Source organism: Pelophylax lessonae (assembly GCF_965119305.1).
Source record: "Pelophylax lessonae genome assembly, chromosome: 5".
Taxonomy (NCBI): domain Eukaryota; kingdom Metazoa; phylum Chordata; class Amphibia; order Anura; family Ranidae; genus Pelophylax; species Pelophylax lessonae.
The window spans coordinates 355,426,415-355,451,207 of record NC_138772.1 but is presented as its reverse complement, the minus strand read 5'-3'; the positions used below and the strand labels follow the sequence as shown (position 1 = coordinate 355,451,207).

At 42.0% G+C, this 24,793-nt stretch overlaps 1 protein-coding gene across 2 annotated transcripts in view; it reads left to right on the top strand.

The window, feature by feature from the left end:
- Positions 1-24,793, top strand: part of KCNG2 (potassium voltage-gated channel modifier subfamily G member 2) — a 253,899-nt gene that overhangs the window by 6,370 nt on the left and 222,736 nt on the right. The window contains exon 1 of one of the 2 annotated variants that reach the window (XM_082258196.1): positions 11,513-11,602. The exons of the other annotated variant lie outside the window; for it this stretch is intronic. The gene's annotated coding sequence lies outside the window, so the exon portion shown is untranslated. Of the gene's footprint in view, positions 1-11,512; positions 11,603-24,793 lie in introns of those variants that run through there. 2 annotated transcript variants of the gene reach the window in all.

The window sequence follows — 24,793 nt, the reverse complement described above, 5'->3', positions numbered from 1 at the left end:
AGCTGTATCTCTGGGGCCCCAACTGTAGCTGTATCTCTGGGCCCCCAGCTGTAGCTGTATCTCTGGGGTCCCACCTGTAGCTGTATCTCTGGGGTCCCACCTGTAGCTGTATCTCTGGGGTCCCACCTGTAGCTGTATCTCTGGGGTCCCACCTGTAGCTGTATCTCTGCAGCCCTATGTGTAGGTATATCTCTGTGGCCCTACTTCCAACTATATCTCTGGGGCCCCACCTGTAACTCAAGTTCTGTGGCTCCGTCTGTAGCCACACCTCTGTAGGGCTGCTTGTAGCTGTATCTCTGTAGCCACACCTGTAGCTGCACCTCTGCAGGGCAACTTGTAGCTGTATCTCTTTGGCTCTGCTTATAGCTATACCTCTGTGGCTCCACCTATAGCTGTATTTTTTTGGTTTCACCTTTTAGTTTTACCTCTTTGGCTCCACCTATAGCTGTATCCATTTGGCTCCACCTATAGCTGTATATCTGTGGCTTCGCCTATAGTTGTATATCTGTGGCTTCGCTTATAGCTGTATCTCTGTGGCTCTGCTTATAGCTGTATTTCCTGTGGCTCTGCCTATAGCTGTATCTCCGTGGCTCTGCCTATAGCTGTATCTCTGGCTCTGCTTATAGCTGAATTTCTGTGGCTCTATGGCTGTATCTCTGTGGCTTTGCCTATATCTGTATCTCTGTGGCTCTGCTTATAGCTGTATCTCTGTGGCTCTTGGCTCTTCTTATAGCTTTATCTCTGTGGCTCTGCCTATATCTGTATCTCTGTGGCTCTGCTTATAGCTGTATATCTGTGGCTCTGCCTATAGCTGTATCTCTGTGTCTCTGCCTATATCTGTATCTCTGTGGCTCTGCTTATATCTGTATCTCTGTGGCTCTGCTTATAGCTGTATCTCTGTGGCGCCTATGGCTGTATCCATGTGGCTCTGCTTATAGCTGTATCTCTGTGGCTCTGCCTATATCTGTATCTCTGTGGCTCTGCCTATATCTGTATCTCTGTGGCTCTGCCTATATCTGTATCTCTGTGGCTCTGCCTATAGCTGTTTCTCTGTGGCTCTGCCTATAGCTGTATCTCTGTGGCTCTGCCTATAGCTGTATCTCTGTGGCTCTGCCTATAGCTGTATCTCTGTGGCTCTGCCTATATCTGTATCTCTGTGGCTCTGCCTATATCTGTATCTCTGTGGCTCTGCCTATATCTGTATCTCTGTGGCTCTGCCTATATCTGTATCTCTGTGACTCTGCCTATAGCTGTATCTCTGTGACTCTGCCTATAGCTGTATCTCTGTGGCTCTGCCTATAGCTGTATCTCTGTGGCTCTGCCTATAGCTGTATCTCTGTGGCTCTGCCTATAGCTGTATCTATGTGACTCTGCCTATAGCGGTATCTCTGTGACTCTGCCTATAGCTGTATCTCTGTGGCCCTGCTTATAGCTGTATCTCTGTGGCCCTGCTTATAGCTGTATCTCTGTGGCCCTGCTTATAGCTGTATCTCTGTGGCCCTGCTTATAGCGGTATCTCTATGGCCCTGCTTATAGCGGTATCTCTGTGGCCCTGCTTATAGCGGTATCTCTGTGGCCCTGCTTATAGCGGTATCTCTGTGGCCCTGCTTATAGCGGTATCTCTGTGGCCCTGCTTATAGCTGTATCTCTGTGGCCCTGCTTATAGCTGTATCTCTGTGGCCCTGCTTATAGCAGTATCTCTGTGGCCCTGCTTATAGCGGTATCTCTGTGGCTCTGCTTATAGCTGTATCTATCTGGCTCTGCTTATAGCTGTATCTCTGTGGTTCCGCCTGTAACTGTATCCTTATGACCCTGCTTGTAGCTGTATCTCTATAGCTGTATCTCTGCTGCTTCACCTGTACTTTATCTCTCTGGCTCCATCTGTAGCTGTATATCTTCAGGACAACTGCTGCCCTGTTTATAATTCGCCAGCATTTATTCAGAATGATGAGTGCATGGTGTAGTGTTTTCTCATTTCATTTACTTAGTTTAGTAGTAATCTGATATTTTTGGCTGTTCATATTTGATGAATGCAGGTAGTTATTTGAGCATCCTAGCATGATATATATTAATCAGTAAAAGACTGCTTCTGTACAAAGTGCAAATTCCATAGCAACCAATCAGATTCCATTTTGTGATTTAAGCGAGTAAAGTGAATTTTGATTGGTGCTGTAGGTTAGTACACTTTTCACATAGTGATTTTTCCCAGTTTATGGAATAGGTGACTCAAAGGGAAACCAGGTGTATTTTTCCAGATCAATACAAAAATGACATATTTTTATGGTCTGGTTTCTATTTAAGCTACGAGATACATACAGGTTACTATTCCAGCTCCATGTGTTTTAAAGCTGAACTCTAGCCAAACTATTTTTAACTTGTGTGCTGTAACTTGAATGGGCTGCCCTATGAGCGACAAACGCGGCAGAGAAACGCCCAACCCTTTTTGGATGTGGAGCGCCATGTGTTTTTTCAGTGCGTGTTTGCCACAATTGTTGTGTGGCAAAATCACACCACATTTGGGGTGCCTTAGGAAATAATGGCACCATTAGCATGTTGCACGTTTTGCTGCATTTCTGAAAACACAGGCAGAAACACACGATTCTGCCCACAATTTCACAGCAGTCAAGTGTGAATGGGGCCTTTATGACAGTAATTGATTCTCCAGCTAAGAATGGTTGGTGAAAGTTGCATTCACTGCTTTATAATTAAAACTCATACTAAACCAATGCAACATAAAATCGAGTTTGCACAGCATCAAAATGAAATGTGCAACACTTATACCTTTTCAGACAGTGACGTAGCTTTGTTTCTACTCTCCTAATACTTGCAGATTGACATGCAGTACTGGATTTCTCTTAGTTCATTAGGAAAGTCATTACTGACTCATTAGAATGGACCAACAGAGGAGACCTAACTAAAACCGTTCAGTGGTCCCTAATTTTACTGAACAAGTGTAAGTTCCCGTAAGATAAAAATGTAAATATAGTTCTATATATTCAGCAATTTTGGTAGGGCAGAAAAAACCGAACTTTCTTGTTGCTCTACAAGCTTTTGTAGGAAATATTGAGTCACGTGAGAAATGCTCAAATTTTGCTTGTTATTAGGAGTTTTGTGTATAGCTGTTGTCTAAAGAATGTTGATTAGGCAAGGTATCCATGTGGCAGCAGGCAAACTGTGATCTTTCACTGTGCGCAGTGTATTATTTAACCCCTTTAAAGTATAACCAAAGGCAAAACTGTTTTTTTTAGTTGAGAGGGTTGAGAGAGATTTGAACATCTGCCTGTTATTTTATTGCTGTCTTTGCCTCTATTAAGGCGATTCTCCCTCTCTATTTGTCCTGTTTACCTTTTACCCTTGCTAGTGAAAGTAAAAAAAATCCCAAATTTTGGGCTGTCCCCAGAAAAGAAATAGAGGGGAAATCTTCCAATGGAGATATTAGTTCTGGTGACCGGGGGGGTCCCTAAGGGATTCCCCTAATTTTGCAGGGATTTCATCTCACTTCTTGTTTGGCTTTGGGACAGTAAGTGAAGGTGAATCTCTCCGAAGGTATACAAATGGCAAAAAATAAAAATGACGGGTTATAACCCTCCCTTACTCTATTCAAATGGGGAAAAAAATAAGTTTTGCCTATAGTTCTACTTTAATGATGAAGGTAGAACAAACCGTAAAGCCTGAACCCAGTTTAGTTTGTGTTAGTAAAACTGTACATGTCTTTGCAACTTTTTTTTAATTGAATTATAGCTTCTTTTTTATTCAGGACAAATCATGCCTTCATATGGTGGTAAATTGTAAAGGATATCTCTCAATGGTGTGAATGTAGTTTTTTTATTTTTTTCTTTTATCCTGTCTAAAACACATTAGCACTAAAGCTGGTCAAAGTGTAATTTTTATTTATTTTTTTTCAACTAGCAGGCTGAATGAAAAAAAAAAAAAGAAAAAAGAATGAATTCCTCCATCCACACAAGTGAGGAAGGGAGGTGAATGAAGTAATCCCCTTTCTAGCTTGTTGAGCAATTATTGAAATTTGTATGGTCTTTGCTATTACTAAAGCCCTGTACACACGCAACGATTGTTGGCCGTGAATTTTCAGCCAACGTCCGATCGGCCGATTGTCGGCTTGTTAGTATGATGCTTCCGACAACCAACTGCGACTTTTCGGCCGAACAAAATCTGGTGTGCATGCTATAAAATTTTTGTTGGCCGTCACCAGAACGGCCGATTGTTCTTCAGTCAGTACAGATTTCGTCAGACAAAACTATGATGAGCAAGACTGGGCATGCTCAGAGAAGAAAAAACACACGAAAAGTAAACCATCACATGACATCACTTCTGCAGTTGGTTGTTGTTGGCCGACAAAATTCATGTGCAGTCTAGAGCACATTTCAACCAACACAACAACACTGGACAAAAGACGGCCGATCGGTCGGCCAACAATCGGTGCGTGTGTACGAGGCTTAACTCTGACACCAACACTATCACTGACCCTATCACTAACACTGACACTAACATTAACTTAGAACAAGCCATGATTGAACTATTTTATCTTTTTTTTTTTTTTAATAGATTTTTTTTCTTTTTATGCTGGCTTCTCTTCTTGAGAAACTCTTTAAACATAAAATATCATAACACAGTGGGCAGATTCCTTAGCTGCTTTAAACCAAAGGAGACTTAGGTGGTGGGTGGTGTAGAGTCACCACATGCAAATTTGCATACTGCTATCTGATTGTCTGGATCCACCAATCATTTTGATTAGGGAAATAAGTGCCCAGGTATGAATACCAAGAACACAAGCAGTCTATATTTTGGGCATTTGATCCCTGGGCGCATATTGTCCCAAATGTTAGTACCACTCAGTGCATGCGTGCCTGGGTCCTATTATCAGTTCAACAGGGGACCAGGTTCAGAAAGTGGGCTATTTACTTACTTTCAGTGCTGGCAGATTAATCCACGGTTCTCGACAATTAAATGATAGTGCCGGTCTGCCTGGAGGTGGAAACTTTAATTGTCAGGAGCTAAGGCATGGAGGATCACTGAGCTTGCTCCCGAAAATCATTAGTCCCTCTTCTGCCCCTGGCCCCTGCTTAACTGATGGGGCCTTGGGAAGTTTTTTTTTAATAGCTGGAGACTACAGGATTACTCTACCGGTGCCCAGATTTAAAGAGCCCTGTCTCTGCTCCCTGGCTCTATCAACTCTATTGGAGGCCCAGCCTGCAGCGCTAACATTCAGAGTGGACAGGAAGTACTGTGAGACCTATAATACACCTGACATGCAATCAAACTGATCTGGGGGTTTCATGATGGTGATTGGCTTTTGAGGAACAAGAATGTTGGTAATCCTGGTAAAAGGGAATTTTCTTTGCCAAACAGACGGTCTGCATTTATGCAAGCACCCTTTCCTCCCAACACAAATGGTGTTAAAAAGCTGATCACTTGGGGAAAAACTGATCACTTGGGGATAAACCGATCACTTGGGGAAAAAACATTGCCTGTCACAGCCTTTGTTTCTGGGGAGCACCTGTGATGCCATCATCCCTCATCGCTGGGGTAGCTGAGCATTCAAAACCCCTTGGGAATTCACTCTTGTAATGGACTGGATTCATTCTCATAGAATTCTGAGCTTCCAGCTCTTAAGGAAGGCACCATGATGTCCATGACCATGATTAACCACTTCAATACAGGGCCTTTTCACCCTCTTCCTGTCCAGTCCAATTTTCATCTTTTAGCGCTGTCACACTGTGAATGACAATTGCGCGGTCATGCTACACTGTATCCATATGAATTTTTTATCAAAATAGAGCTTTCTTTTAGTGGTATTTAATCACCGCTGGGTTTTTTATTTCTTACTAAAAAAAAAGAAAAAAGACAAAAAATATTGACCACAAACTTTGAAAATAAGTAATTTTTCTCCTTCACTGATGTGCGCTGATGAGGCGGCACTGATGTGCGCTGATGAGGCGGCACTGATGTGCGCTGATGAGGCGGCACTGATGTGCGCTGATAAGGCGGCACTGATTTGCACTGATAGGCTGCACTGATGGGCACTGATGAGGTGGCAACCAAATGAGCACTGATGAGGAGGTACTAATATGCTTCACTGATGGGCACTGATAGGTGGCACTGATGGGCACTGATAGGCGGCACTGATGGGCACTGATAGGCAGCACTGATGGGCACTGACTGGCAGCACTATAGGCACTCACTATGGGCACTTTGGGCACTGTTTTTTTTACTTTACTGTAATCAGGACACTGATGATCAGTGCCCTGATTATCTGTCCTAGACTCCCCTTTGAGGAGGAGCCGCTGATCAGCTCTCCTCACCACACACTCTGACAGTGTGAGGTGAGGAGAGTCGGTAAATGGCACTTCCTCATTTACATGTGACCAGCTGTGATTGGACACAGCCGATCACATGGGTAAAAAGCCAAGTCATTGGCTCTTTACCAAGATCGGGGTCACGCCGTGTCCTAGAAGACGGTGCAACCATGATCGCTGCACTGCGTGCCCATTCTGGGGCGCCGTCATATGATGTCGTCCCAGAATGAGAGCCGCACCAATCCGCAGTCATTTGACGTTGGGTGGGCAGTAAGTGGTTGAAGGTAATTTTTTTTTCTGGGCAATCTTTTAATTTAGCAGTGGCTTTTAAAAGCCATTTGTGTTGAGGTAGATGGGGGCTTGCAAAAATGCGTTCCTTCAGTTCCCTTCAAAAGTGGTGCTTTAAGGTAATCATGTCCGGAGTTGGGCTTTAATTTATGGCTCGATCTGGGTTAACTGCTTGCCGACCGCCGCAAGTAGATTTACTGCGGCGGTCAGCCCCTGCCAGGCAGAGTGACGTTAATTAACGTCACTAGCCTGGGAGGGTCTGGGGAGCGAGCGCGCGCCTGTGGAGGCGCGCTCCCGCGCGGTCACGCACCCCCCCCCGCGCGTGTGACCAGCGGACCCGATGTCCGCCGGCCACTCGGCGATCGTCGGGGGAAGAGGGAGAATGTCAGGCAGCTTGTGTAAACAAGCTGCCTGTCATTCTCCTCGCTGTAAAGACACTGATTACACGGATCTAGTATGTAGATCCGTTGATCAGTGTCCTTACAGCTAGAGCCACAGCCAATCACAGTAAGAATCACGCCCCTAGGGACACACACAGCCCCTCCCTCCCAAATAAAGTTAACCCCTTCACTGCCAGTGTATTTTTACAGTAACAGTGCATATGTATAGCACTGATTACTGTAGAAATGTCACTGGTAACCCCAAAAGTGTCAAAAATGTCAGTCAAGGGTCCGATCTGTCCGCCGCAATGTCGCAGTACCGCAAAAAAAATCGCAGATCGCCGCCATTACACGTTAAAAAAAAAAACAACAAAAATGACAAAAATCTTTCCCTTTGTTAGTAAACGCGATAACTTTTGCGCAAACCAATCAAAATACGCTTTTTGTGATTTTTTTTTTACCAAACATAGGTAGGATAAAACAAATTGGCCAAAAATGTTAAAAAATTTTGATTTTTACATTTTTTTTTGGGGGAATTTCATATAAAAAAATGTGAAAAATATTGCTATTTTTGCAAAATTGTCGCTCTTTTTTTGTTTATAGCGCGTGATCAAAAAATCGCACAGGTGATCAAATACCACCAAAAGAAAGCTCTGTTTGTGGGAAAAAAAGGACGTCAAATTCGTTTAGGTACAGTGTCGCACAACCGCGCAATTGTCCGTTAAAGTCACGCAGTGCCGAATCGCAAAATACCCCCTGGTCTTTTAGCAGGAAAATCCTCCGGGGCTTAAGTGGTTAAACAATGGTAGTTAAATATTTTTATATTCCTATACTTTAATTGCAATCTTATGTCTGTAAGGTAGCAAGATATTGTCTGCTTGTTTCACTTTAAGCCAAGACAAACTAGTTTATACTAACAGATGTAACTAATAAGGTCTAGGCAGAAGTTCAGCCTATTATATTTGCAGTATTATATAGAAAGCTGTGTGTTTACATTTGTTTAGTTTGTAATATGCTTACAGAACAACTATTGTATAAAATATACGTTTAATTAAAGTAAGGGCTCTTTCACACAGCCTGTCCGTCGGACAGACTCCGTTTATCTCAGCGGGGGATCGATCCGCCGATCCCCCGCTGAGCAGGAGGATGACATCTCTATGGAACCGACGGCCCGTTCTCATCCGATCCCATCCGCTGGACGGATGGAAAATAGGGTTTCCATCAATCCAGATTTGACGGATCGGATGTCAGTGGACATGTCTCCGCTGCCATCCGATGCCCCATAGGGATGCATGGGGTGACCGTTCAGATCTGCCAAAAAAAATGACAGGCAGATCTGAACGGTCCACCTGTGTGAAAGGGGCCTTAGGCTTTAACTTTGGATTTGTTATTCAATAGAAGTAGTAACTTGGGGATACAAACAAAGAAGACCTATGCCTCTGTTTACAGGGAAGTTATGTTGTGAAATATTGCTTTAAAAATGTTAAAATGAAACTCCAAATTTGGTGAGCAAAAAAGACGTAAATAAACAATTCCTTTCATGGTGGACTATATAAATTACCAGGATTTTACCAAACATTGCAGAATCTAAGAATTCTCTGTTCTGAACAAATCAATGTTTTCTAAGGGCTCTTTAACACGGGCTTTCCGTGTGAGAGCTCCGCTGCGGTCCTTTTTTTTTTTTTCACGGAGCGGATGACATTTCTGTCATCCGCTCCGTAGGTCCGCATATCATCCCATCCGTTTGCGGATGATATGCGGACCTAATGTAAGTCTATGGGGATTGCGGATGTCAGCGGATGACACCGCTGACATCCGCTTTTCCTTCCTTTCCATTTTTTGAATGGAGGAAAAATAGGGTTCTGTTCCGTTCGAAAAAAACGGAACAGAACTGAAAGGAAGGAAATCGGATATCAGCGGATGGTATTCCGCTGACATCCGCAATGCCATAGACTTACATTATGTGCGCAAATCATCCGCAAAAAAATAGGATGATTTGCGGACATACAGAAAGCCCGTGTGAAAGAGCCCTTAGTGTGTCCTTTCCCAAAATAACTGTTAAACCAGAGGGACATTATCAGTGTATAAAGGGTAAGTTCACTTTTAAATAAATGAAGGTAAAATACTTAGTGCAATCGAGTTCTCAATGTACGCTGTGTCTTAAAGTGATTGTAAAGGCAGAAGGTTTTTTATCTTAATGCATTAAGATAAAAAAACCTTCTGTGTACAGCTGCCCCCCTCAGCCCCCCCCCCCAATACTTACCTGACCCCATCTATATCCAGCGATGTTGCAGGAGAGACTTGGCTACCCGGGGATCGTCATTGGCTCCCAAAGTCAGTGAGTCAATGAGGAGAGAGAGGGGGGTGGGCCTAGCCAGGGCTCCATGTCTGAACGGACACACAGAGCTGCGGTACCCCAATAACAAACTGCTTGCTGTGGGGGCACACGTCAGGAGGGAGGGGCAAGGAGAGCTGAAGAGGGACCTGAGAAGAGGAGAATCTGGGCTGCTCTGTGCAAAACCACTTCACAGGGCAGGTAGGTATAACATGTTTGTTATTTTTAAGAAAAAAAAAATTTAGATTTTACAATTACTTTAACACATAGCCAGAATGGGGAATGCAAAAAATTGGAGTTTTTCTGCCAGGCTTTGAGGGTTAACCTACTGAGGCCTATTCCATTTTATTCAAAAAGTGAACTCAAAAGCGGAGCTCTCCCTCGCCTCCTTGTATAGTATACTGTAGATGAGTTTTTCCATGGAGAACCTGTAAAAAAAAAAGTATTTTAGAAAAAAGTTAAACCTGTTGAAGGGGTTGCTTCTAATTTGGCTTTCAGCTCTGTGCAGATTCCTAGTAAAAGTAGTAAATCTTTCTCAAACACATCTGGAGTTTTCCTTTAACCACTTCAGCCCTGGAAGGTTTTACCCCCTTAATGACCAGGCCATTTTTTGCGATTCGGCACTGCGGTATTTTAACAGAAAATTGCGCGGTCGTGCGATGCTGTACCCAAATACAATTGATGTCCTTTTTTCCCACAAATAGAGCTTTCTTTTGGTGGTATTTGATCACCTCTGCGGTTTTTAGATTTTGCGATATAAACAGAAAAAGAGCGACAATTTGAAAATAACGCCATATTTTTTACTTTCTGCTATAAAACATTCCCAACAAAAAAAATTTAAACATTTTTTATTTTTTTATCAGTTTAGGCCAATTTGTATTCTGCTACATATTTTTGGAAAAAACAATCCCAAAAAGCGTATTTTAATTGGTTTGCGCAAAAGTTATAGCGTTTACAAACTACGGGATAGATTTTTGGACTTTTTATTTATTTATTTTTTTATTAGTAATGGCAGCGATCTGCGATTTTTAGCAGGACTGTGACATTGCAGCGGACAGATCGGACTCCTAACTGAAATTTTTGACACTTGACACTAATACAGTAATCAGTGCTAAATAATATGCACTGGTTCTGTATAAATGACACTGGCAGGGAAGGGTTAATACTGGGGGTGATCAAAGGGGTTAAATGTATGCTTACTGACTGTGTGGGGGGTTCTGTGACAGGCACAGACAGATCGCAGTTTCAGCTTAGCTGAAACTGCTGATCTGTCCCTGCCTGTATGACAGAAAATCTGTCTGCTTTGTTTACATAAGCAGGCGGGTCTTCTCTTGGGTTCTCGGACGATCGTGGGAGGGCAGCGGCAATCGCCGCCACTCCTCCCGTGGCCCGCCCTCCCACACGCTGTGTTTAGAGCGGCTTCGGCAGCGCAAACCACATGCACTCCAGACACGTAGTACTACATGACTGGACACAGCTGAGCCGCCCTGCTGCAGTAATATTATGGTGAGCAGTCGGCAAGTGGTTTAAGTGGCAATAAACTTACAACAGTAAAATCAGTCTGTATATGAAGTAAAGCATGCTTGTTATTCCCACAATGGAACCTAAGGGGTAATCCTCTGCATTGTGTGAAAGGGCTGTTTGGTCCTGTTTTCTCTGATCCTCCCTTTTAGTGTCTCTGATCCATCTGCTAATAGAACAGAGCCTTGCAGGCACTCTGCACATGATCAGTTTGGTGTGCATTGCTAAAGAGTTTTTCCTTTTTTTTTGGGGGGGGGGGGGCATGTGATCAGCACAGGTCCAATCAGCACTGTCCAAACAGAAGTTCAGGAGTCATGCAGCTTCATGGGACAGTCAGAGGCAAATGAAAACTCCTACAAGCTTTAACCAGTGCTCGACCAGACAGTCACAAGACTAATATATACTACTGATGACAAAAGGTATTTAACAGTTTACTGTATATTTACAAAAAATACTTGCATTTCCATTTTCTGTGTACTGTGGGAGACCAGCTATAGTGAATGCAGGCTCCTGGGTTTAGTAACACTTAAAGGATAACATAAACAGATCTTCCCACGCTTTTGGAAAACAATATTGAGGGGTGGAGCATCTGGATTTTGTTCCACCTTTTTTGCAAACCAGCCTCCAGTTTTACCAACGCTTATAGTCAAACCCTGAGATAAATTTTCAGTTGACAGAACTACAGAAGCAATGTAAAGATGCTAAACTTAGGATGAGATGAAGCAGTTAGCAACATGCTGGAAAGGTCTGGTTTGCAGCAAAAGGTTTGTGAACCAATCCAATATGCTTTAATCCTATTTTTCTTACTTCTATGTATTTCTGGTATTTTCCTCTCTTTCATTTGTATATATAGCTATGACTTCTACTTTTAAAGTGGAAAACATTTCTGGTAGTTTAGTCTTTCATTCCTCTTTTATGTTAAGAACAGTTGATTGCTAGTGGAAGTAACAAATTATAGCTCAGAATTTCCTTTTTAGCATACTACATTTTTTTATATACACAACTGATCAGTCTTCTATTAAATGCCTAGGCCATGACTATTTTAAGGGAGTCTAACTCTGCTTGCTTAGTTTTTTTTATTTTTCTTAATGTATAATGAAGCAGGAGCAGTAAGAGTCCAATTGGTTTATTAGGAATAGTGAGACTCAGTAATGTAGGTAGAGGCAGAAACATTGCTACAGGCATCTTTCAGCTAGAGATCCTGAAAGATCATTGAATAACTGAGTATGCTAAAGTCCACTTTTGGGTGGACTGGCTTTTTTTAACTTAAATCACTTTTGGGTGGACTTGCTTTTGTTTCAGTGTTTTACATCATGATTTCTCAACCAGTAGTACATAAAGTATGAAAAATCAGGGGTACCTATATGTACACATACCACAGGGTGTTTAAAGTGTTATTTTTCTTTTTAGTTTCCGATACTATTGGCAAAGCGTAAAAGCCCTGCTGTTTTTGTGTCTGTGTCCCATTGGGAGATATTTCCTTTTACTTTTCGTCCCATACACAACAAGAAACAAGAAAAAATCTCTACAAAGCGTGGGACATCCTCACAATAGTCACTAAGACAAATAGAGAGATAGATAGATAGATAGCAATAATAATCTGACAGGGTTGCTAACCCTGCGCAACTCTTGACAAAACAAAGAAATTTTGCTTAAAGCCTGGTACACACGATGAGATTATCAGATGACTGACTGTCCTTTTTTTTTTATATCGAAAATTAAGAGGTTACTAAAAATTCTCCTACGACAGAATAAAAATTTGGAAGTGATATAATGAATTGCATTGTATTTGTATTGTATTTTCGGATGAAAACTGTGCTGATTACCTAAAATCTTACGATCTGGTATCGAACGAGAAATTTTTTTGTGTTTGTCCCTTGGATAACTTTGGACGAACTGTCATGATTGGCATTCGAAAGTTGTGTACTAACGATCAGATAATATTACGATCAATTCGAAAGCGGTATTTTTCGTCTGATTTTCTGTTCGTGTGTACTAGGCTTTAAATGTAGTTCAAGATTAGCGTACCAAGGATAAACATTTCAAAGCATTGTCTTTTAAGTTGACAAAAATAGTGAGAATCATTACTTATTAAAGCGGGTGACCTAGTACTTTATTTCCCTGCTTGCCTTTGGTTTATTCACAGTATTACACACATGATACTTTAAGATAACAGAAAAAAAATGTGGCTTAATGCATCTCGCTCCATACAGTGTTAATTTCACATAATGGGGAATAAGATTGAACTGAAGCCAACAGTACGGCACAAATCAGTGAACAGTCTGTGGGCACAGTGGATTGTTTTTAGCATGAGTTGCAAATTTGTAAATGAAAAGGTTCTTAAAAACAAATCTGCAGGTTAGGGCTGGTTTCAGTCCAATACTCTTGTGACATACAGCTGGTCCATGTCCATATTTTATCTTTAGTGCTTTGCAAACATATTCACTTAGGCAGTTCAAAGAGCCATCATGTTGTACACAGTGCAGAAACCCAAGTCTGTTACCAAAATGTGGACAACATCATTCTTACTGTGTTCTTTCTGCAGCACTTCCCTACTAAATACTTTAAGAAAAAAGGTATAGGAGATTTCCATAAACTGTTAACGCTGATGTTTTTTTTTTGTCTTTTAATATCTGCAAACTGCTATCCCATTACTGCAGTCATTTTTTATTTAATGTATCATTTCATGTCTCTAAGTCACAGTTCACTTGCAATTGGGATTTCACTGGCACTGTCACCTGCATAAGAATGATATAAAATGTGTTTAGAGTGGAGTTTAATAATGAACTGTAATTTTTAAAAGAACGGTAGCAAATGGCTGTTTTAGCACTTACCAGATATGCCAAGTATTCGCTGGCATATTCACTAACTTTAAAAGCCAAATTTGTCAATGACTTTGCAAAATTTAATTTGCTAATCACAGTAGTGCAAACAGTGGGAAACCTGTATTGTGCCATTACTCCCACATGCACAATGGATAGCAGTCACCAAAATGGAACCTGTCCAGAAAGAAATATGCCTGGGCTGATTTTTTTTGAAGATGTATGTTCTGGGGCTGTCATCGTTTTGGTCACTGACCTGGAACTAGTAAATATATCATGGAACAAACATGTATATTTAACTGCATATCAGATAGCGGGGCACCCTTATTTTCATGTGCATATTCCTAGTCTATAACTTAAGCTGCCATACACAAAGATTTCTCTCATTCAGCCCAGTAAGCAGAAAGAGAGAAATCCATAGACTCCCTTGCTAAACAGTTTGTATAAATGAATCTCACTGTTGCTAATGTATTCTGCCAACTGCTGATGCAGCTGTCAGAATACCTGAACAATGACTGCAACTGATTTGGCCAACTTTATTTTTGCCTGGCTCCTTCGATTTCTCGGTTAAAGTTTTCAAGAAATGGCAGGGCCACCCATGGTATAAATTTTAGCTGATTCACAGGAATCAAACAAAATATAAATCAGCTAGTTGGCAGCTTTACAAAGCAGACCTTGCACCTTCAAAACCAAAAACAAACAAAATCTCCTGCGCTCAAAAGGGATGTGATGGCGGTGGATATTGCCTAGGATCTCTATGGTTCTAACGTAAATGCACAGACCTTGCTGACCACCAGGGTCGGGGGGATACTGACCTTCGGTTCTGAGGAATAGGGGATCTACCCTTGAAACATGTCAGTCATTTATAAGGTCCTCCGGTGTGCTGGACACGGTCCTGATGACCTGGTCACTTTGTGTTCATTGTGGACTTTGAAATGCTTTTATAATTGACTTGTTTGTGAGTATATTTCCTTTCTTTTTATACCAATAAACATCAATTGGGTAATGCACAAGATTGGTGTGCCCTCTCCTCATTTATTTCCGCATGACACCTTCAAAACCAAGTTAGCAATTGCTATTTTATTTTTCTCATCTTTATAGTAGAGCTGCACAATTCTGGATAAAATGAGAATCACAATTTTTTTGCTTAGAATAAAGATCACGATTCTCAGAGTTACATCCTCTTTTACATTATACAAAAAAATTGGGCTAACTTTACTGTTTAGTTTTTTAAATTCATTAAAGTGTATTTTTCCCCAAAAAACTGCATTTGAAAGACTTCTTCCAAATACAGTGTGACATAAAAGATTGCAAAGATCGCCATTTTATTCTCTATGGTCTCTGCTAAAAAAATATATATATATATATATATATATATATATATATATATATATATATATATATATATATATAAGTAATTTTCTAGCAAAAAATACTGATTTTAACTTGTAAGCAAAAACTGTCAGAAAAAGGCTTAGTCTTTAAGAGGTTAAACTGCCCTCACTTACAGACGGAAGTTCATTCCTTTGATCTAAAACATGGGTGTCCAACCTTTTGGCTTCTCTGGGCCACATTGAGTGTAGAGAAATTTTCTCGGGCCGCATCTAAAATATATACTATAGTTAAGGTATGTAATAAAATGCTGCTGCGCCCTTCCCACGCCGCCGCGCCCCCCAGCACTAATTTAACACAACTAGAGGATGATCAAATGAAATGGAATCAGTATACAGAGGGTTACTTCTTCTGAGAGATAATAAAGGAACACTCCAACCACCATAACCACTTCAGTGATTTGAAGTGGTCACTGTGGTAGGAGTCAGAAACACTGCACATGCTAGCCTCTGCCTACCATTAGTTGGAAGCTGCTGGGGCTGTGGCTGTGGCCCCGACCCGACTTCCTTCCCCCTTAGCAAAAATAAATTGTCAGGGGGCAGTGGGCTGCATTGCCTGCAGCTCTGGGCTGCATGTGGCCCTCGGGCCGCAGGTTGGACATGCCTGATCTAAAGAACCAAAAGATACATTGTAAAGCATTATGTTTATAGTTATCTAGCAGCCTTAACAATGTTGATAAACATTTACGGGGCTAATGTATTTTTTAACTATTAATCATGCAGCTCTACTTTATAGATTCTCCATAACTGTACCCTTCATTCCTATGGAGAGTTAAACCGGCTATAGATGGATTGAACCTCGGCCGGTTCAGCAGGGATTGGCTGAAATTCAATCATTTATGGGAGGCTGATTGAAGTCAATCCATTAATCGACTTCAGTACAACCAGCCTGTGGATTTTTTTTTTTTTATTGGATCACTGCCGGCGGCCATAGCCAACATCAGTAACATTTGTGTTCTGCCAGCAGGGAATGTTCCTCGCCGGCAGAACACAATAGCGCTGCTGGAGGTATTCCCCCATGAACACTGACTGTAGTGGAAGGAAAAAAAAATTACATAATCCATTAGTTTGGATTACAAACTTTTCCCACTTCTGCTTCCATTGGAATAAATGGAGGACCTGTTGTGTAATATAGTAACTAATATCTCATTGAAGATAGACAGGTTTTTTATAGGAATAAGAGAGGATCTGAGAGCAGGAGGGGGAAAATGAAGAGGTTACTCAAGCTACGAAAATTTATGAGGATAACGGTTTACAGTGCTAGTAAACTTTTATCAATATACTTTATTCTAACCATCAGTGGTAAATATCCCAATCATATCACAGATGAGCACAGATAATCCTTTACCTCACAGTATGGGGCAAAGAACTGCTAATTAAAGTACAGTATCAGCAGTGACCTGTGCTTTAACCACTTCCTATCTGCCCTATAGCAGGTTTACTGCTACAGGATGGCACCTGTGTGCCAGGTAGGGGATACACAGAGCTGGAGCCCAGAGGCAGGTATTGCAGACTCTGTCTGCCAGCACCCACTGATGATTGGGCAGATGGGCACAATGGCAATCTGCCAATGTAAACAAGACAAAACGCCATTCTGACAGGAGGGAAGGCATGGATCATGTGTCTCTGCAAAGCAGGGACTAGGATCCATGTCTTCCCCTAGTAAAAGCACCTCCCACAGTTTAGAAAAACACAGGCTAGGCACAGTGAACCCTTTGATCGACAATGATATTAACCCCTTCCCAGCCAGTGTCATTAGTGCAGTGACAGTGCATATAATTTATCACTGATCACTGTATTAGTGCCACTGGTCCCCAAAAAGTGTCAGTGTCAGAATGCCCACCACAATATTGCAGTCCCTCTATAAGTCACTGATCGCTGCTATTATTAGAAAGAAATATACAAATAAAAATATCCCATAGTTTGTAGACACAAAAATATGTAGCAGAATACATATTGGCCTACATTTATGAAGACATTTGATTTATTTTTTAAAATTTTTTTATTGGATATGTTCTATAGCAGAAGGTAAAAAATATTATTTTTATTTTTTTTTCAAAATGGTCAGTCTTTTTTTTTTTTTTTTTTTTATAGGGCAAAAAAATAAAAAATGTGATCAAATACCACTAAAAGAAAGCTTTATTTGTGGGAAAAAGGGACATAAAATTTGGGTACAGTGTCGCATGAATGTGCAATTGTCAGTTAAAATAACACAGTACCGTATTGCAAAAAATGGCCTGCTCATGAAGGGGGGAGGGGGGTAAATCTTACGGAGGTTAAATGTAGTAATAGATAAACAAGGTACTCATAGACACAGACAGTGGTCAAGAAAAAATATACCCAGATATAGGGCAAGAGGTCTTGCAGACAAGACCATCTGTGCATTTGAGTGTTTTAAAGAACATAAGAGATAAGTATATTTGTTGCTAGATCCTGGGAACCCTCTGAACTGCATCTTAATTCTGGATGGTGCTTTTAGTTAATATTGGGTCATTTTATAGTCATCTGCGTTACAGAGCTTGCCTCATTGCCTGAGCCTAATATCCACATTTTTTGCAGTGCTGTTTTTATCGCAGTGTGAGGTCTCTGCAGAAGGATTTGCTATGCAGTTGAGTGCACTAAAGGATATATAGGATATATTTTGTATCAAAACAGTATTCAGTTACTTATCAAGAACTTATTTAGGCCTCATTCACATAGGAGTACTGATCGGTATACAGGTGCAGAGGGCTGTGTTTACCCGCCTGGGAAGCACAGGTGGTACATGCAGCCTCATGCAGCCAGCTTGTTTGAATCAATGATAGACGAACAGTTGTATTAGTCTTCATGCTCATCCCTGAGTGCACATCTGTGCGGGACCGATGCAGCATATTTTGGTTCTGAGCCTTCCCACTTTCATCCTCTTTCTATATCTTCCTTTCCTCCTCTCTCACTTGCTTTTTTCAGTCGCCTTCTCTCATCCTGACAGCTGCACTCTACTGTACAGGCTGTGTTGTACATTATAAAGTCCTGATCAAAGTGTTTACTGTCTTACCTGTTTCTGTTTTTCCTAAAAGTGGAGCTCCACCCAAAAGGGGAAGTTCAGCTTTAAGGACTTATTCCCCACTCCTCTTAAACAATTGGCACTTTTGCAGAGTGGGGGGGAGTGGGTACCTGATTTTGACAGGTACCCACTTCCCAATTCGCTCGGCAACGGAAGTTCTTCTTCCTCCTCCACCCCCTTTCCCCCTCAATCTTCTGGGACACTGACAGGTCCCAGAAGACTGCATACACTACTCGCGCATGCGCAGTGGGCACCCGGCTGTGAAGCCTGCAAGCTGTCACAGCCGGGTGCCCATAGTGAAGATGCCGGGGACAGGGGATGAGACCAACTGGGGTGAGCTCACTGCTGGATCCTGGGACAGGTGAGTGGCTGTTTTTTTAAAAGTCAGTAGCTACAGTTTTTTTTTTTTTTTTTACCACAGGTCACTGGAACTCCTCTTTAAGTTCATTCAATTATTCTTTAACCACTTAAGTACCAGACCTATTTCTGACACTTGTTGCTTGCAAGTTAAAATCAGTATTTTTTGCAAAAAAATTACCTAGAACCCCAACATATTATATATTTAGGTTTAGCAGAGACGCTAGAGAATAAAATGGAAAAAATTGCAATTCTATGTCACACTGTATTTGCGCAGCAGTCTTACAAACGCAACTTTTTTGGAAAAAATAAAATTTTTGAATTAAAAAAATAAGAAAACAGTAAATTTAGCAAAATTTTGTCTATAATGTGAAAGATAATGTTATGCCGGGTAAATAGATACCCAACATGTCATCCTTCAAAATTGTGCATGGTCGTGGAATGGTGACAAACATTGGTACCTAAAAATCTCCATAGCTGACAGTTTACAAATTTTTACAGGTTACCAGTTTAGAGTTATGGAGGAGATCTAGGGCTAGAATTATTGCTCTCACTCTTAAGATCGTGGCAATACCTCACATGTGTGGTTTGAACTCCATTTACATATGTGAGCGTGACTTGCGTATGCATTCGCTTCTGCGCACAAGCTCAGAGGGACAGGGCGCTTTACTTTTTTTTTTTTTTACATTTTTTGATCACTTTTATTCCTATTACAAGAAATGTAAACAACCCTTGTAATAGAAATAAGCAGGATAGATCCTCTTTAATGTGAGATCTGGGGTCAAAAAGACCCCAGATCTCACATCTACACTTAAAAGCAAAAAAAAGTCTTTTTTTTTTCAGCATGAAAAAAAAATGGGCCCTTTAAGGCCGTTGGGAGGAAGCAACATATGATGTCGCTCTGGTCCTCCAAGGCCATAGAGTCGAGTGGGGGCCATCTTGCTCTCACTCGAATTCCTACCTACGACCCGCAAGGACCGGATCGTTTTGGGTAAGTAAGGAAAACAACCAGGAAGTGGCGGGAGGGGGGCACCTCTCCCACTGCCCATAAAAGTGATCCCGCTGTAAATATGCTGCTGGGACCACTTTTATGTGAAAGAGGACTGTCCTCCCTGTAAGAAAATACCGGAGTTATGGCAGATCAAATAGGGAAGACATCGCCCTGATCGAATGAGAAAAATTCTAACATTAACCATCTCAAACAAAATTGTAACTTCATCATGAGATATGACACCCATTATAGTAACATAAAAAGAGATACAATCCCACAGGCACATTCTCCTACAGGACTCACATTTAAAGCCAACATTACCAAATAATCTAAAATGCACTTTAGACATGTAACAACCATAATAAAACATTATTGCACCAAGCAGTACTAAAGCAAAACAAGAACAGAAAGTGTTGTCTCAGAAAGCCCTCCAAGATTACACCTTGATTGGCAGTAACCACCCTCGATTTCTCACTTGTGAGAAAAAGACATGAAAGCAAAATAACATCCATCAGTCTACAGTATCTTCTCACAAAAGTGAGTACACCCCTCACATTTTTTTAAAATATTTTATTATATCTTTTCATGTGACCACACTAAAGAAATTATACTTTGCTACAATGTAAAGTGAGTATAGTATAGTATAGTGAGTGTATAGCTTGTATAACGGTGTAAATGTACTGTCCCCTCAAAATAACTCTACACACAGCCATTAATGTCTAAACTGCTGGCAAAAAAAGTGAGTACACCCCTTAGTAATAATGTTTAAATTGGGCCCAATTAGCAAAACTCCCTCTCAGGTGTCATGTGACTCGTTAGTGTTACAAGGTCTCAGGTTTGAATGGGTGCAGGTGTGTTAAATTTGGTGTTATCGCTCTCACTCTGTCATAATGGTCACTGGAAGTTCAACATGGCACCTCATGGCAAAGAACTCTCTGAGGATCTGAAAAAAAGAATTGTTGCTCTACATAAAGATGGCCTAGGCTATAAGAAGATTGCCAAGACCCTAAAACTGAGCTGCAGCACAGTGGCCAAGACCATACAGCGGTTTAACAAGGCAGGTTCCACTCAGAACAGGCCTCGCCATGGTCGACCAAAGAAGTTGAGTGCACATGCTCAGAGTGATATCCAGAGGTTGTCTTTGGGAAATAGACATATGAGTGCTGCCAGCATTGCAGTAGAGTTTGAAGGGGTGGGGGGTCAGCCTGTCAGTGCTCAGACCAAACGCTGCACACTGCATCAAATTGGTCTGCATGGCTGTCGTCCCAGAAGGACTAAGGACATGGATTACTGGAACCGTGTCCTGTGGTCTGATGAGACCAAGATAAACGTATTTGGTTCAGATGGAGTCAAGCATGTGTGGCGGCAACCAGGTGAGGAGTACAAAGACTAGTGTGTCTTGCCTACAGTCAAGCATAGTGGTGGGAGTGTCATGGTCTGGGGCTGCATGAGTGCTGCTGGCACTGAGAAGCAACAGTTCATTGAGGGAACCATGAATGCCAATATGTACTGTGATATACTGAAGCAGAGCATGATCCCCTCCCTCCGAAGACTGGGCCACAGGGCAGTATTCCAAGGTGATAACGACCCCAAACACACCTCCAAGATAACCACTGCCTGGCTAAAGAAGCTAAAGGGTAAAAGTAATGGACTGGCCAAGCATGTCTCTAGACCTAAACCCTATTGCGCATCTGTGGGGCATCCTCAAATGGAAGGTGGAGGAGCGCAAGGTCTTTAACATCCACCAGCCCTGTGATGTAGTCATGGAGGAGTGGAAGAGGACTCGAGTGGCAACCTGTGAAGCTCTGGTGAACGCCATGCCTAAGAGGGTTATGGCAGTACTGGAAAAAAATAGTGGCCACACAAAATATTGACACTTTGGACCCAATTTTGACATTTTCACTTGACAGCAGTTTAGACATTAATGACTGTGTGTTGAGTTTTTGAGGGGACAGCAAATTTACACTGTTAGGCAAGCTGTACACTCACTACTTTACATTGCAGCAAAGTGTCATTTTGTCAATGTTGTCACATGAAAGGATATAATAAAATATTTACAAAAATGTGAGGGGTGTGCTCACTTTTGTGAGATACTGTATATCCAATTAAATCTCTCATAACTTGCAACACTGACTATTATAGTATATCTTCTGGAGTGCCCATGTGGCTTGCAGTACATGGGCAGGACAATTAACAAATTAAGAGTCAGAGGGGGCCAACATAGACGGAATATCAGAAATGGCTTCACAAAGCACGGTGTCTCAAAACATTACTCTCTAATACACAATAAAACAGCCAGCCAACTACAAATGACACCTATAGAACAAATCAAAATATCAGACCAGCATGATAGATACAGAAGATTAAAATCACAAGAATCCTACTGGATCTTCACTTTAAAAACACTGCACAGGAGGTTTAAGTTCATTGAAATTATAGAAAAATGACAGGACCGTTGTTATATGTTCATTTTTTCATTGCAACTTAAAGTCACACTTTATTTAGACACATCCTGAGGAGCTTTGAGCTTGGGGTCCCATATTACCTTTGCTATTAATTTGCTATTAATTTTCTATAATGAAATTAGGCCTCCTTTTTATGTCTATAAGTCTGGAAACATTTATCGCTTACTATCACCGTTCTGTTAAGCACACATTGCATTATCTGTACTCCTTTTTATACTAATTGCCTAGAAATCCCAATTCATAGGAAGCATTATTTATTTATTTATTTATCTTTTCTATCTTATTATTTATTGTCTATCTGAATTCACACCCATGCAGCTTTTAGATTGCAGAGGACAGGGTAAATTGCTCACTGGACATGCCTCTACAATAGCAACATCATGCTTTCGTTTTTAGGAACTTAAAGTGTTACTAAACTCACAACACCAAAAAATTGGTTTGTATATGCAGTAAAGCATGCTTATTATACTCAGTGTGGAACCTAAGGGGTTAACCCTGCACATTGTGTAAACATGCTGTTTTATCTTGTCTTCTCTGATCCTCCCCTTCTTCCACAATCCCCTATCCATTTTCTGATAGTAGAGCCTTGGGGGCACTATGCACATGCTCGGTTTGGTGTATATGGAGTACATTGAGAGTTTTTTTATTGTAGAGGGGGAGGGTGCATGTGAATGGCACAGGGTCAATCAGCACTGTCCAGACAGAGGGTCAGGAGTCATGCAGCCTCATAGGACAGTCAGAGGTGAATGGAAACTCCTCCTACAAGCTTTAACCAGTGCTTGGCCAGACACTGATAGAAATCACAAGACTGCTCTATATACTGCTGATGAAAAAAGGTATTTAGCAGGTTATGTTTACTAAAATAATTGCATTTATATGTCCTGTGTACTGTGGGAGATCAGATATAGTGAATGCAGGGTCCTGGGTTTAGCAACACATAAAGAAGGGGAAAAAAACGTACAGATCCCTGCATTCACACAAGCAATGTAGATATTCCCTGCCGTGTCATTATATTCTGACAGAAGGAACACCCCCCCCCTGCCAGAATACATAGGTCAGTGCTGCAGATCAACAGCAGGTGTACATGGCTTAAAGAGGAGCTCCACCCAAAAGAGGAAGCTCCACTTGTTCGCACCCTCTCCCCTGCCATAATTGGCACTTTTCTTTTGGGGGGGGGGGGGGGATCGGGTACCTTTTTTTGACAGGTACAGGTCCCGGTAACATTGCTGAATGGCGATCTACATCAATTCTGCCTCCCCCCCCCCCCCACCCCCGCTGCCTTCTGAGGCCCACAGAGGTCCCAGAAGACAGTGGGACCATTCTAAAAAGCGCAGCGCAACTCACACATGCACAGTAAGAAACAGGCTGTGAATCCGCAAGGCCTCACTTCTTGTTTCCCTTACTACAGGTGCTGGTACCTGCACCCAAAGCCAATTGACAAATTGACTAGGGGTGTCAACATCATGGGACCCCTGGACAGGGAAGTGTCCTTATATTAAAAGTTAGCAGCTACAATATTGGTTAGCTGCTGACTTTTATTTTATTTTTTTTACAGACTGCTTTAAGATTCACCCTCAGATAACACTGTTCAGACTTTTCTCTTTCGTTCATTGATAGGCACAGCTCCTCATCTTCATAACCGTAGGGTTATACTGCCCCCTACAGGTGTAGGACACTAGGCAGAGAAAAGCTTGAGCACCCCTATGGGACAATCCCTGGGGGTATACTCCCATTCAGTTTTTTACTGCCTAGTCAGGAGTAAGGTCCTAGCTCCTTGCTGGGATCTCTGGTTCTAGCAATTTTTTTTTTAAAACTGATTTTTTTTCTTCTTTTATTATTTGATTCCTGTGAGCATCTACTATCAACTGCCGGACTGGGTGACGAACAGAATATTTCTAGATCCTTAGGGTCCCCCCCACTAGACGGGGGCTGGCCTGCGAGTTAAACATCTTACAAAGGGCACATATGAACTGGCTTTGGCCTGAGTCGCAGTGCTTTCTCCCGGCCTACAGCACCCACATTACGATGGAGTGGTGTCCTGTCCAGAGCAGTGCCCACCCTGTTCCTGGTGTGGTAATTAGCTGTTCCTCATCTACCCCTGGCAGGTTTTGGGGCGGACGTGGGCCCCTCCCTGGGATGGTCGGACCTCCGGGTTCCCCTCCTTTCCAATCGCATCTCCCCTCCCCTGAGCACGGTGGTCTATGTGGCCTGTGGCCCCCATCTGCTTTGGAACCTGCTTTGGCAATCAGGGTGTACTTTGCAGCTATGGAGTCGTTTAGAAAGTCAGACTCACTGTTTGTCCTAACGGATGGACCTCGTAAGGTGCTGGCTGCTTCTGCTGCGACCATTTCCAGATGGATCAGGAAAACTGCGGTTCAGGCTATTCTATTAAGGGTCAGGTTCCTTCTTTCCCTTTCAGGGCGTATTCTACTCAGGCGCTTAGTGCCTCCTGGGCCTCCTGGGCCTTCCATCATCAGGCGTCAATGGTGCAAGTTTGCAAAGCGGCCACTTGGTCGTCTGTGCACACATTCCCAACATTTTTTAAAGTAGATGTGTTGGCATCTGCGGATACTTCTTTTGGCTGCAAAGTTTTGCAGGCTGTTGTTTAGAGGATTTGTCCTCTTTGAGGGTGTTTTCTGGTGTTCCCACCCCTCATGTTTGACACTGCTTTGGGACGTATCTACGGTCAGGAAGATGGGGAGCTGTGTCTGTCAATGAACAAAAGAGAAAATGGGATTTTTGACTTACCGTAAATCATTTCTTTGGAGTTGGGTTTTTTCTTCTGACACTGCTTGTTACAAAACTGAATACCCATAGAGGGAAGTGGGAGTATACCCCCAGGGACTGCCCTATAGGGTGCTCAGGCTTTTCTCTGCTTAGTGTCCT